Source organism: Herpailurus yagouaroundi, unplaced genomic scaffold (assembly GCF_014898765.1).
Source record: "Herpailurus yagouaroundi ecotype Mexico unplaced genomic scaffold, PumYag 29, whole genome shotgun sequence".
NCBI lineage: Eukaryota > Metazoa > Chordata > Mammalia > Carnivora > Felidae > Herpailurus > Herpailurus yagouaroundi.
The window spans coordinates 29,309,452-29,322,281 of NW_024412377.1; the positions used below are offsets into that span (position 1 = coordinate 29,309,452).

At 34.0% G+C, this 12,830-nt stretch overlaps 1 protein-coding gene across 3 annotated transcripts in view; it reads left to right on the forward strand.

Moving 5' to 3' along the window:
* Nucleotides 1-12,830, forward strand: part of NIPBL (NIPBL cohesin loading factor) — a 200,111-nt gene that overhangs the window by 51,367 nt on the left and 135,914 nt on the right. The gene's annotated exons all lie outside the window — the stretch shown is intronic.

Sequence of the window (12,830 nt, forward strand, 5' to 3'; positions counted from 1 at the left end):
GGGCAAATGGGTTTCATGTATTTCCTACCATGAACAGATTTAAGCAATTATTGTTAGAATCAGAGCAGCTATAACTGAGGTTGATCTTTTCCTGGAACTCAAGCAGAATGTTGGTTTGATTTGAAAGGAGGAGCAGGTCTTGTTAACATTAGAACTGTGAATGTTTTTTCCTCTAAATATGTATATTATCTCTCTAATACTTGTTTTATGATTAACAATATAAAACCATTTGCTTTCATCTGATATTTCTTGAGTTCAGATATAAGTATATATTGTAGTAGATGTATGAGATCTGAGGAAAGACAAAGAATACCTTGCTTAATTTTTTAGCTTCCAAGCCAACATTGCATCTTTTCTTACCAACTTATATACTTAAATTACATAAATAATGTTTTCTAAAATAAGATACAGGCTCTATTTTACTGAGGGGTAAAGAATTATCAAAACCAATTTCTGGTTAAGAAATATTATAATTCATACTCAAAACTTATAGATCATTTTAAAGATTTTAGCATTTATTCTGAATGAGAAAGGAATGTATTGAAGGATTTTGATCAGAGAGGAGTGAAATGATCTGGCTTATATTTTAACAGAATCTCTGGCTTCTGTGTTAAATTGCCAAGGAGTGAAAAGGGTAGAAAAAACCAATTAGGAGGCTATAGGGAGGAAGTTTGCTTGGAAATGGTTGAATTCCAGACATATTTTGAAGACAGAGGTTCATGATCCAAAAGTGGGGTGAGAAAGATAGAAATCAAGGATAATAACAACATTATTGGCCAAACCAACAGGAAGAATGAATTGTCCTTAACCAAAATGGGGAATGTTGCTGAAGGATCTAGTGTGAAGAACAATAAAATAACTCACTTTGAAAATATTCAAGTTTGGAATGGTTGTTAGACATCCAAATGGAGATGCCAAGTAAGTAGTTGGATATACCAGTCTGGAGTTCAGACAAGAGGTCTGGGTTCAGGCAGGCATCATTAGCATATATGATATTTAAAGAGCTTGAGGCAGGGAAATCACCAAGGGAAAGTAAAGATATAAAGTGTTTGAGGAGATGCAAATGATGAGTTAGGCTAAGAATGTGAAAGAAGGTAAAATAAAAGAAAATAGGAATGGTATTATTAATGCCAGACAGGGTAGAATTTAAAGTTAAAATACTAACTCAGGTAAAGAGAGTCATTGGGAAAATGGGTAAATAAAAGGAAATCTGTCAAGAAAACACAATAGGCAAAAACTTTAATGAATTCAACAAATGGCTAAACATAAAGCAAAAAATATTTTGAAATGTAAAGACAGCTTGACAAAATACAATTATATTGTGTATGTGTCTGTGTGTATTAGATTTAATACAACATTGTTAGTACTAGACAGATCTACAAGACATAATAGATTAGAGGTACTGATAGAGTAGTTAAGCTCAGTAAAGGTATATACAGAAATTTGAATAAAGAATATACTTTTTTTGAAGCAAAAATCTCCCCTTTGATCCCAGGGAAAGGTTCAACTTTTGCTTTTACTTAATTCCATTTCTTTCTATATGATAGTAAGAAATGAACCTTTATTCCTTCCTTCAAATACTTAATCGACGTATGTTACATTGCTGTGCTTGATCAGCATACAGTAATGAACAAGATACACCCATTTCCAGCCCTCTTAGAACTTGATGTCCAGTGAGGGAATTCGTTACTACACAACTAGTTACAGAAATGGTTATTTCATTATAGTTTACAAGTGCTTTTGGGAACAGCACAGAGTGCCTGAGAATATGTTTAACTGAGGATATATATCTAGGAAAGGTGGGGGGATGCTTCCCTGAGGCAGTGGTCAGAGTAAGAATTAGAGCCTGAGGGATTAAGGAAGGGATAGTTTACACTTGAGGAAGTAGATAATTTTCCATGCTGAAGGTTTATAAAGGCAGCAAAGCAGGAAGAAGACTTTCTGGAACTAAAAGCCAATGTGATTGTATTATACTGAAAGATAGAAAGGGTTGCATGGATATGAGCCTGAGGAACAAGGCAAGAAGAAGCAAATTTAAAAGATCAAAGTAATATTTGGATTCCTTGAACCAAACCAAATAATCTGTCATCATCAGTTGAACAAATTACATTCTTTTCAGAGCTCACAAACTGATGCCTTACAGGCCAAATCTCTCCGGCAGAGTTCTTTTCCTTGACTACAATATTTAAAACAAACAAAACAAAACAACAAGAAAGAAAAGAATAGACAAGAAAATGGCCAAGATTTAAAATTAGTAACCCCTGTGCTTAGTGTAGAACCTGCTTGGGATTCTCTCTCCCTCTCTCTTTGCCCCTCCCTGGCTCACTCGCTCTCTCTCTGTCTCTCAAAGCACAAAATAAACATTAAAAAAAACCCACAAATTTAATAGAGGAATTAATGAAATTAGAAATACAGGAGTTAAAGCTTTTAAATGAGGGTAAAGTATTAAGAATAGAAGAAAATTTCAAAGGATATGATACTCAGTTCTGAAAAAATATGGTAGTAGTAGCTAGAAGAGTGGTTTCTAAAGTGGTATATATCTACTGGAAAAGATGAGGTAGGTGAAATGGGGTGTGCAAGATAATTTAGCTCATTGTGCAAAGGAAATTAGAACCGTCAGACATACTTTTTTAATCTTTTTAAGTGTCTTGTGACTTTTCAAATAAAATTTGTAAATATTGGACACAAACAATATTTATTGAAAAGGATTGTTTTGGGGGTCACTGCTTTAAAGTATCTGAAAGAAGTGTGGGAAAATGGACATGGGCTTTGAAATCAGATAAATTTAAAGTTCTGTCTTTATAAGCTTTCTACCTATCACAAGTGGTAAGTTCTTTTAAACCTTAGCTTCTCCATTTATTAAATAAGGTAACAAAGATGCTTTCATGAGGATGTTATGAGTATTAAGTGATATAAATATACAAAAGGCTCTGTAAAATTTTCTTCCTTTTTTGTAGAATATAAAAAGAACCAACAATTGGAGTTATGAGAGATATGATGAAAAATTAATCATCTTTGCTGTTACCTGGATATTTCCCTGTGATTATTCTTTATAATCTTCTATCATTTTCTTCTTTCAATATAACCACACTGCACTGCACAGAAAGAGCAAGAAAGTCAGAAGACTTGGAAAGATTGGGAAGCTTTGCAATTAACTTTGAAAGTGTACTGTTGGGGTGCCTGGGTGAATACTTATAAAATACCTTTCTACCCCTATATGTCAGTGATTCTGTCCAAAACAAGGTAATTATATTGAATATAACTGCCATCCTAGGGTAAGTGAAATAGTCTTTAACTATATGCAGGTGCCAGCATTACGAGCTGGCTTAAATAACGTGATTGCTTTCTCTGTTCCTCACAAGAAATTTTAGTCAAGTCCAAGTTACAGTTAGTGAATAGCAACAAATCATAATGTTTGTGTTTGAATTCCCAGATGTTAATATATGATTAATATGTACAGTAAGTTTTTTTATTATATATTCTCTTTTTCAAGAAAATAATTGAATTATGGAAAAATGTGTATTGCTAGCTAAAGAAGGGTAATCTCTCCAATTGCATTTTTCACCTTTATGGAGGTATAATTTTATATAGTGTAAAATTAACCTAATGTAATTATACAGAAGACTGGTTTTTAGTAAATTTATAGAGTTGTGCAACCATCAACACTATCCAGTTTTAGAACTTTTCCATCACCCCCAAAATTTTTCTCAAGCCTGTTTGTGGTCAGCTGTCTGCTCTGAGCTCCCACATCCCTTCTTCAGCCTCAGGCAACTACTGATCTACTTTCTGTTTCTATAAATTTTTCTGGGCATTTCATCCAAAAGGAGGAATCATGCTATATGTAGTCGTTTGCATCTGGCTTCTTTGACTTGGCATCCTGTTTTTGAGGTTATCCATGGCCTACATGTATCAGTATTTTGTTTCTTTTTATTGCTGAATGATACTTCATTGTATTGATATACCCTATATGGTATACTTTTTTACTGCTTGTTAGACACTTAGATCATTTACAGTTTTTACTTTTATGAATGATGTTCCTTTGAACATTAATGGACAAGTCTTTGAGTGGATATATGTTTTCATTTTTTTTAGGTTCCTAAGAATGAAATTGCTGGGTCATATGATAAATTAACTTTTAAGAAACTGCCTGTTTTCAGAAGTGGCTGTACTATTTTACATTCCTACCAGCAGTGTATAAAGGTTCTGGTTTCTTTGGGGGAAAAAAAAGGTCCTGTTTCTTTGCATTCTCACCAACACTTGATGTTATATATCTTTTTTAATAGCCAATTTAGTGGGTTTGTCTTGGTATCCCATTGTGGTTTTAATTAGCGTATTCCTAATGACTAATGATGTTGAGCACTTTTTTGTGGTTTTAAGTCATTCATGTGTCGTCTTTGGGGAAGTCTATTCAGGCAAGTCTTTTGCCCATTTTTAAATTGGATTTTTGTCTTATTCAGTCATGAGAGTTCATCTATATTTTGCATACAAGTGCATTGTCAGATATGTGATTTGCGAATGTTTTCTCCCAGTCTGTGGCTTGTCTTTATTTTTGTGTTGGTGTCTTTTAAAGTGCAAAAGTTATAAATTTTAGTGAAGTCCAGTTTAGCAGTTCTTTTATGGCTCATGCTTTTGTTGTCTAAGAACTCTTTGTCTAACTGAAGACCAGAAAGATTTTCTACTGCATTTTCTTTCAGATGATTTATCATTTTAGCTCAAACATTTAAATTTCTGACCCATTTGAATTAATTTTTGTATGTGGTGTGAGAAAAGGGTCTAAGTTCATTTTTTTAACATATGATATCCAGTTGTCCCAATATCGTTTGTTGCAAGACTCCCTGTCTCCCATTGAATTATGTTGGCAGCTTTGTGAAAATCAATCCAACATAAATATAAGAATTTATTTTGGGGGGCTCCTGGGTAGCTCAGTTGGTTAAGCATACAACTGTTGGTTTCAGCTCAGGTCATGATCTCAAGGTTCATGAGATCGAGCCCCACACCCAGAAGCACAGAGCCTGCTTTGGATTCTCTGCCCCTCCCCAACACTCATTCTCTCTCTGTCTCTGTCTCTGTCTCTCTCTCTCTCTCTCTCTCAAAATAAACTTAAAAATTTATTTTTGAATTCTTGGTTCTCCTTGCTGATCTTGTCCTTACACCTAGACTTTTGCTACTAATGTACTGTTGTGATTACTGTAACTTCTTACCATGTTTTGAAATTGGTAGTATCAAGTCCTCTAATTTTGTTGTTTTTTTAAAAATTGTTTTGGCTATTTAGGTCTTTTGATTTCCATATAAATTAGGATCAACTTCTTTAAAAAAAAAAAAAGCCAGCTGGGATTTTAAAAAGAATTATGTTGAATCTGTAGATTAATTTGAGGAAAATTGCTATGTTAACAGTATTGAGTCTGCCCCTCCAAAGCATGTAATGTTTCTCTGTTTATTTAGATGTTTTTCTCTAAGCAGTGTTTTATAACGTTGTACAACTCTTCTACTCTTCTACCTCTTAAAAAAAATGTTTTTTCTAAGTGGTGCTATTTTAAATGGAATTTTCTTAATTTCATTTTCACATTTTTTGCTAGAATATAGAATTGCAATTGATTTTTGTATATTGATCTTTTATTTTGTGACCTTGATAACCTTGTTTATTGGCTCTAGTAGTTTTTTGAGTGGTTCCTTAGGATTTTCCACATATAGGATAATGTCATGTGGTAATAGACAATTTTACTTCTTCTTTTCTAATCTGAATGCATGTAATATCTTTAATTTTTTTAATTTTTAAAGTTTATTGTTTTTGGCATGGGCCAGAGCCTATATTAGAAGTAGTAAGAACAAACATCCTTGTTCTGGTATTTGGGGGGGAATCCTTTACCTCTAAGTATGATGTTAGCTGTGGACTTCTCATAGGTGCCCTTTAATAAATTGAAGATGTTCCCTTCTATTCCTAGTTTTTTGAGCATTTTTATAATGAATGGGTATTGGGTTTTGTCATGTGTTTTTTCTGCATCTGTTGAAATGATCATGTGGGTTTTATTCTTTATTCTGTGAGCATAGTATTTTACATTGATTTTCAGATAGGTAACCTACTTTGCATTCTCAGGATAAATTTCACTTGGTGATACAATATTTTTTATATGTTGCTGAATTTAATATGCTAATTTTTTAAAAAGGATTTTTGTATTTATATTCATGAGGGATATTGATTTATAGTTTTCCTGTCTAGGTCTGGCTTTGGTATCAAGCTAATACCTCATAAAATAAGCTGTTTCTTATATATTTCATAAGCTTCATCAGTGGAATTGTGTCTTCCTAAGCCTTAGTTGAAGATTTTTAATTTGTAGTTCAGTGTCCTTATTTGTTACAGATCTATTCAGATTTTATATTGCTTGTAGTCAGTTCTGGTAATTTGTGTCCTTCTAGGACTTTGTTGTTTTTAATATAAATTCTCATAATTTGTTGGTTTAAACTTGCTCATAATATGCCTTTATGATCCTTTTAATTTCTAAAAGGGTCAGTGGTGATGTCCTCTTTTACATTCCTGGTTTTGGTAATTTGTGTCTGCTTTTCTCTCTTATTTTCTTTTCTAAGGTTTTGTCAGTGTTGTTGATTTTTTTTTTCCCAAAGAGCATACTTGGGAATACATTGATATTTTTCTTTCATTTTTTTTGGTTTTTATTTCATTTTTACTCTAATGTTTTTCTTTCTTTTTGCTTTGGATTTAATTTGCCTTTTCTGATTCCTTAAGGTGGGAAGTTTAGATTATTCATTTGAGACTTTTCTGAGATAAGCCTTTAAATCTGTAAATTTCCCAGTAAACACCACTTTAGTGTTTGATAAGTTGTGTTTTCATTTTTATTGAAAAAAATATTTAATTTCCCTTTTGATATCTTCTTTGACCCATAGATTTCCCCAGATTTCTTTCTGTTGTGGGCTTTTAAATTTTATTTTGTAATTGTTAGGGAACATCTTTTTTTATGATTCTAAACTTATATGGATTTGTTTGTGGCCTAGCATGTCATCAATTCTGGAAAAAGTTCTATGTGTGCTTTAAAGAAATGTGTGTTCTGAACAGTTTTTGGGTAGAATGTTCTGTAAGTGTAAGGTTAGGTCAAGTTGATTAGTAGTATTGTTTAAATCTTTTACATGCTTGCTGATTTTGTTTTCGTTCAGTTGTGTCATATATCTGTCATATATCTTCATATATTTGGTGGCTGTTTTGTAAATGTTATATATGTTGCTGACATTGACTCTTGTCATTATAAATAATCCCTCCTTGCCTTTAGTATTATTTATCTCAAAGTCTGTTTTATCTGCTTTTTCTGTAGCCACTTCTGTGTTCTGATTGTTACTGTGGGTATGGAATATCTTTTCAATTCTTTTATTTCAACCTATTTGTGTCTTTGACCTGAAATACAGCTTTTGTAGAAGTAATGTCCTTGGATCAGTATAATCTCTGCCTCTTGAGTGGCATGTTTAATCTATTCCCAGTTAATATGATTATTGATATAATTGGATTTATGTCTGCCTTTACTGTGTTCTTTTGTGTATTCTTTTAGTGTACCATTTAAATTCCTCTGTTGACTTTTTTTTTCTTTTCTTTTTTTAACCTTTTTTTAAAAGTTATTTCCTTAGGAGATTGCTATAGGGATTATAGTATACATCTCAATTTATCATAAACTACTATTTAAATTGAATTTTAATCCCAAATAGAATGGAAAATGAGACATAAACTAGATTTATCTAGAATGGTGGTACTAAATTTTTTTAAAGTATTATTTTCTAAATAATCATAAATTTGTATACACTGATAAATCTGTTTATATTTTTTATATGATACTGTCAGTTCTCATGTGTCTTCTTTGATAGTTAACTACCCATGCCGGTATTTAGTAGAATTTGTATCTAACTAAATGTGGTTATCAGATTGTATATTGAGTTTTGTTTTTATGTCAATTTCATAGTTACAGTAAATTCCCAGTTTCTTCATCTTCATTACATTAGCTGTAGTAATGCTATTTTTCCTCACTACTGCTCCCCCAAAACTTAACAAGCATGAAACATTCCTGTTTCTTATGTAAAATAGGCAAGTTGGACTAGTAACTATAAATTTTCTTCTGCCTTTAAAATTCTGTGATTGTATTTGGACAAAAGCATCTGTAGAAATTATAATATTTAATTTTATATGTTTGCATAGTGGTTATTTAAAACTTAATCATTGTTGGCTGACATCTGATCAGATAGTACAGACATTTTTCATTTCTGGGTTTTTGTGTTGAGGGAATGAGAATCTAGTGGATTTCAAGAAGAAAAAGGAGATTTGTTAACATACAGGAAGCAGAAGTTTGTTTGTAATATCAACTTAATGGTAATTTTTGATACAGAATTTAATTTTTAATAATTGAACAAATCTGAGCAGATTTTTAATTACGGTTTCAGAAATCAAGTAAAAATTACCAGATTCTATTTGATTTAGCACAGATAAAATACCAGCTGGATTTTATTATTTCACCTTTCTTGTTTTCACAGCATTTATGTTTGATAAGTAAGAAGTTAGTAACATATTTAGCTTTTCTATGTATCTGTTTTGGGTTACATGCTGGATTTCTCCAGGAATTTGAATTATCAATCTGTTTAAATTTTAATTCCAATTTTTTACCTCTTTTTTTTTTTATGTTTATTTTTATTTTTGAGAGAGAGACAGAGCATGAGCAGGGGAGGGGCAGAGAGAAATGGAGACACAGAATCCGAAGCAGGCTCCAGGCTCTGAGCTGTCAGCACCGAGCCTGACGCTGGGCTCGAGCCCTAGCAAGCTGTGAGATCATGACCTGAGCCAAAGTGGGACGCTTAACCAACTGAGCCACCCAGGCGCCCCTCCAATTTTTGAACTCTTAATAAGAGTACTGAAAGAAGAGAGAAGGGAATTCTAGAATGTAACTGATATAGAGCTCTGTTAAAATGTGATTCCCTTTCCAATAGAAAAAAACATGAGGGGGGTGCCTGGATGGCTTGCTTAGTCAGTTAAGTGTCCCAACTTAGACTCAGGTCATGATCTTGTGGTTCATGGGTTTGAGCCCCACGTTGGGCTCTCTGCTGTCAGTGCAGAGCCTGCTTCAGATCCTCTGTCCCCCCACTCCACTCCTCCCCTGCTCATTCTCTCAAAAACAAGCAAACATTTAAAAAAACAAACATGACGGGGCGCCTGGGTAGCTCAGTTGGTTAAGCGTCTGACTTCAGCTCAGGTCACGATCTCGCAGTCCATGAGTTCGAGCCCCGCATCGGGCTCTGGGCTGATGGCTCAGAGCCTGGAGCCTGCTTCCGATTCTGTGTCTCCCTCTCTCTCTGCCCCTCCCCCATTCATGCTCTGTCTCTCTCTGTCTCAAAAATAAATAAACGTTAAAAAAATAAAATAAAAAATAAAAATAAATAAAAAACAAACATGAGGCTGCTAATATAAGCTTAATGTGAAGACTGTAGCTTTAAGATCACCTGATTATGTTCCGTTATGACTTCCTGATGTTATCACTTTAAAAATATGAACTTGCTTAGCATTCATATTTCAGACTCTTTTACCTAGTGCTTGTATAAGGCCTTGAGTTTTTTTTATCTAATACCATTTTCTAGCAATTTCTTACTGTTTTCATGTCAGTTTAACCTACTAAACATATGGCCATCATTGTGCTAGGTATTATAGGAAGATGAAAAAAAATTGAGACAAGATTTTGCCACAAGGGTGCTAATGAAATGGTTGGAGAATATGATTATGCATGGCCAGATCCTGACTTGTATGCATGTAACTCAGGAGTTTATTAGAAGAAAAGATTGTGAAGTATAGTAGTGAGGAAGTTTTCAAGGAATTGGTTGGAGTTTGACAGACAGGTAGAATTGGTTTAGGTATAGAAGGAAAAGGAACATTGTAAGGAAATGTATTGGTGCAAGATTTGAGGATAGCATGTTTGAGGAACAGTGAAAGGACCAATCTGACAAGAATGGGGGGTTTATATTGGAATCAGGAGAAATATAATTGAAGAGAAAGTGTAAGTTATGGAGGAGATTGAATGTAAGAGTCAACTTTAGAATTAAATTTGTAGATTGTTTTTTATTATTAATTATGAAAGTAAATAATAAAAAACATTTGTTTAAGAGGAGTTCATTGCATACCTGCATGAAGGACGGCTGATTAAAAAAACAAAAATCCTAGGGGCACCTGCGTGGCTCTGGCTGACTCTTGATTTCAGCTCAGGTCATGATCTCTTGGTTTGTGGGTTCGAGCCCTGCACCGCGGTCAGCACTGACAGTGCTGCTTGAGACTCTGTCTCTGCCTGTCCCTTGCTCGCGTGCATACATTCTCTCTCAAAATAATAACTAAACTTAAAAAATTTTTTTAGATCACAGTTAATTAGTATTTACAATAATTTAGGTGCCTCATAGATTTTTAAATTTAGGATTAGAGCAGTAGAACAGAAGAGGAAAAATGGACTAATTATATAGATGATAACAGGGATTTTTTAAAAATATTATTACCTGAGTGTTGGATTACTAATAAATGGGAATAGTAATAGAAATTGAAGATTGCAGGCAGTGATTTTTATTTCAGAAATGTTACTTGTAAACATTTAGAAATGTTTATAGCACTTGAAAGGAAAGGCTGACATTGTTGAATGTCAGCCATATTGATACATTGGTACTGTAAGAGTTAGTAGTGTCAGTGAAGAATCATGAATTAACTCTCACATAATGAAGCCATACCAGTCTCTCAGAAGCCATGAAAATGAATGAATTTTGGAGGAAGTATACATAGGGCCAAATAGCTAGACTTGAAAAATGGTGAAAGATAATAAACCATTGGATAAAGTGGAATCAGTGAAGAGTCCATCAGTAAGGTACAAGAGGGAAGATATAGCTTCAGAAGCCAAAGGATTAAATTGTTACAGGATAGAAGTACTTATTCACAAGTACTGAGTGTTGCAGTACTGGTTTTCTTCACCCCTATATCTTTATTTCTTTCCATGTGCCTTAAATTCATAGGTCAGTTATAATCACTCCCTTGCATATATCTTCAGTTCCTTTGCCCCTCTCTGTCTTCGCAAAACTATAGCTGTGGTTAAATTTCATTCTTGCAGCCGAATGGGACTGAAGAAAAATAATACATTTCAAGATTTCTTTCCAAATTTTGGTGAAAGGTCTTATATCACCAGGAAATTGGCTTAAGCTTTGCTTAGCATTTTGTTAATAGAATTTCACTAGTATTCTAAGCTCTGTGAGGACAGAGGTATTGTCTTTTTTTTTTTTTTTTTAATGTTGTTACTTACTCACATATCCCCAGTACCTTACATGGTGACATATGGTAGATGCTTAATAAATATAAGTGATTGAATGAAAAAAATAAATATTTCTTTTCTATCATTTATGTCCTTAGAATATATCCTGGTGTATATGTTTTCTAGGGCTGCTATACAAAGTTGCCACAAATATGTGGACGTAAAACAACAGAAATTTATTCTCTTACAGTTGTAAAGGCCACAAGTCTAAAATCAATGTATCAGCAGACTCCTTCTGGGCTCTAGGAAAGAGTCCTTCCTTAGCTCTCCCAGATTCTGGTGGCTTCAGGCATTCTTTGGCTTGTGGCTGCAAAAACTCCAGTCTCCATCTCCATCTTCACATGGCTTTCTTCTCTGTACCTTCCATTTCTGTCTTTTATAAGGGCATGTTCATTGGACTTAGGGCTCATGCTTAATCCAGGATGATCTTATTTTCACATCCTTACATTTGCAAAGACTCTTTCCAAATAAGGTCACATGAATAGGTTCTGAGGGGACATATTTTGGAGGGGGCCACAGTTCATCCCATCACACCCTGTAATGGCATATAATCAGCATACTGTGGTCAGAATTACTTAGATTAAATTTTTGTTTGATTATATTATTGATAACACAGTTTGGTGCATTTGTGGCTGTTTGTATTCAATATTAGGATTTGCTTTTTTATCCATTTTGATCTAATGTTTTTTTGAGTATAACATTTACATGGTTCAAAGTCAAACTGTATTAGGAAGGTCTGCTCAGAAGTCTCACTACCATTCTATTCCAGCCTTCCCTGTGGGTAAGCATTTCATTACTTTCAAGTTTATCTTTCCTGATTTCTTTTTGTGGTTAAGCAATACCTATGGTATGTTCCTGTTTCTCCTTCATTAGAGAAAGATTGAACTCTGTATACACTTTTTTTTGCAGTTTGCTTTTTTCACTTAGTATATCCTGGGGATTATTCCATATCAGCTCAAAGTTAGTTCTCATTCTTTTTATTTTTTTTATTTTTAAAAAAAAATTTTTTTTTCAACGTTTATTTATTTTGGGGACAGAGAGAGACAGAGCATGAACGGGGGAGGGGCAGAGAGAGAGGGAGACACAGAATCGGAAACCGGCTCCAGGCTCCGAGCCATCAGCCCAGAACCTGACACGGGGCTCGAACTCACGGACCGCGAGATCGTGACCTGGCTGAAGTCGGACGCTTAACCGACTGCGCCACCCAGGCGCCCCAGTTCTCATTCTTTTTAACTGCTACATAATATCCCATGATGTGGATGTACCATAGTTTATTCAGTTTCCTACAAGTAGGCATTAAATTGTTTACAAAATTTTTCTATTGCTAATAATACTGTAATGATTAACATTATATGATGCATATGGTCTTCACATTTTTGGAGGGCAGATTCCTAGAAGTGGGATTACCAGGTCAAAAGTTTACATAAATGCATATATAATTTTGTTCAATATTGCTAAATTCAACTCCATTTTGCATTCTAACCAGCAGTGTATGAGAGTGCCTATTTCCGTATAACC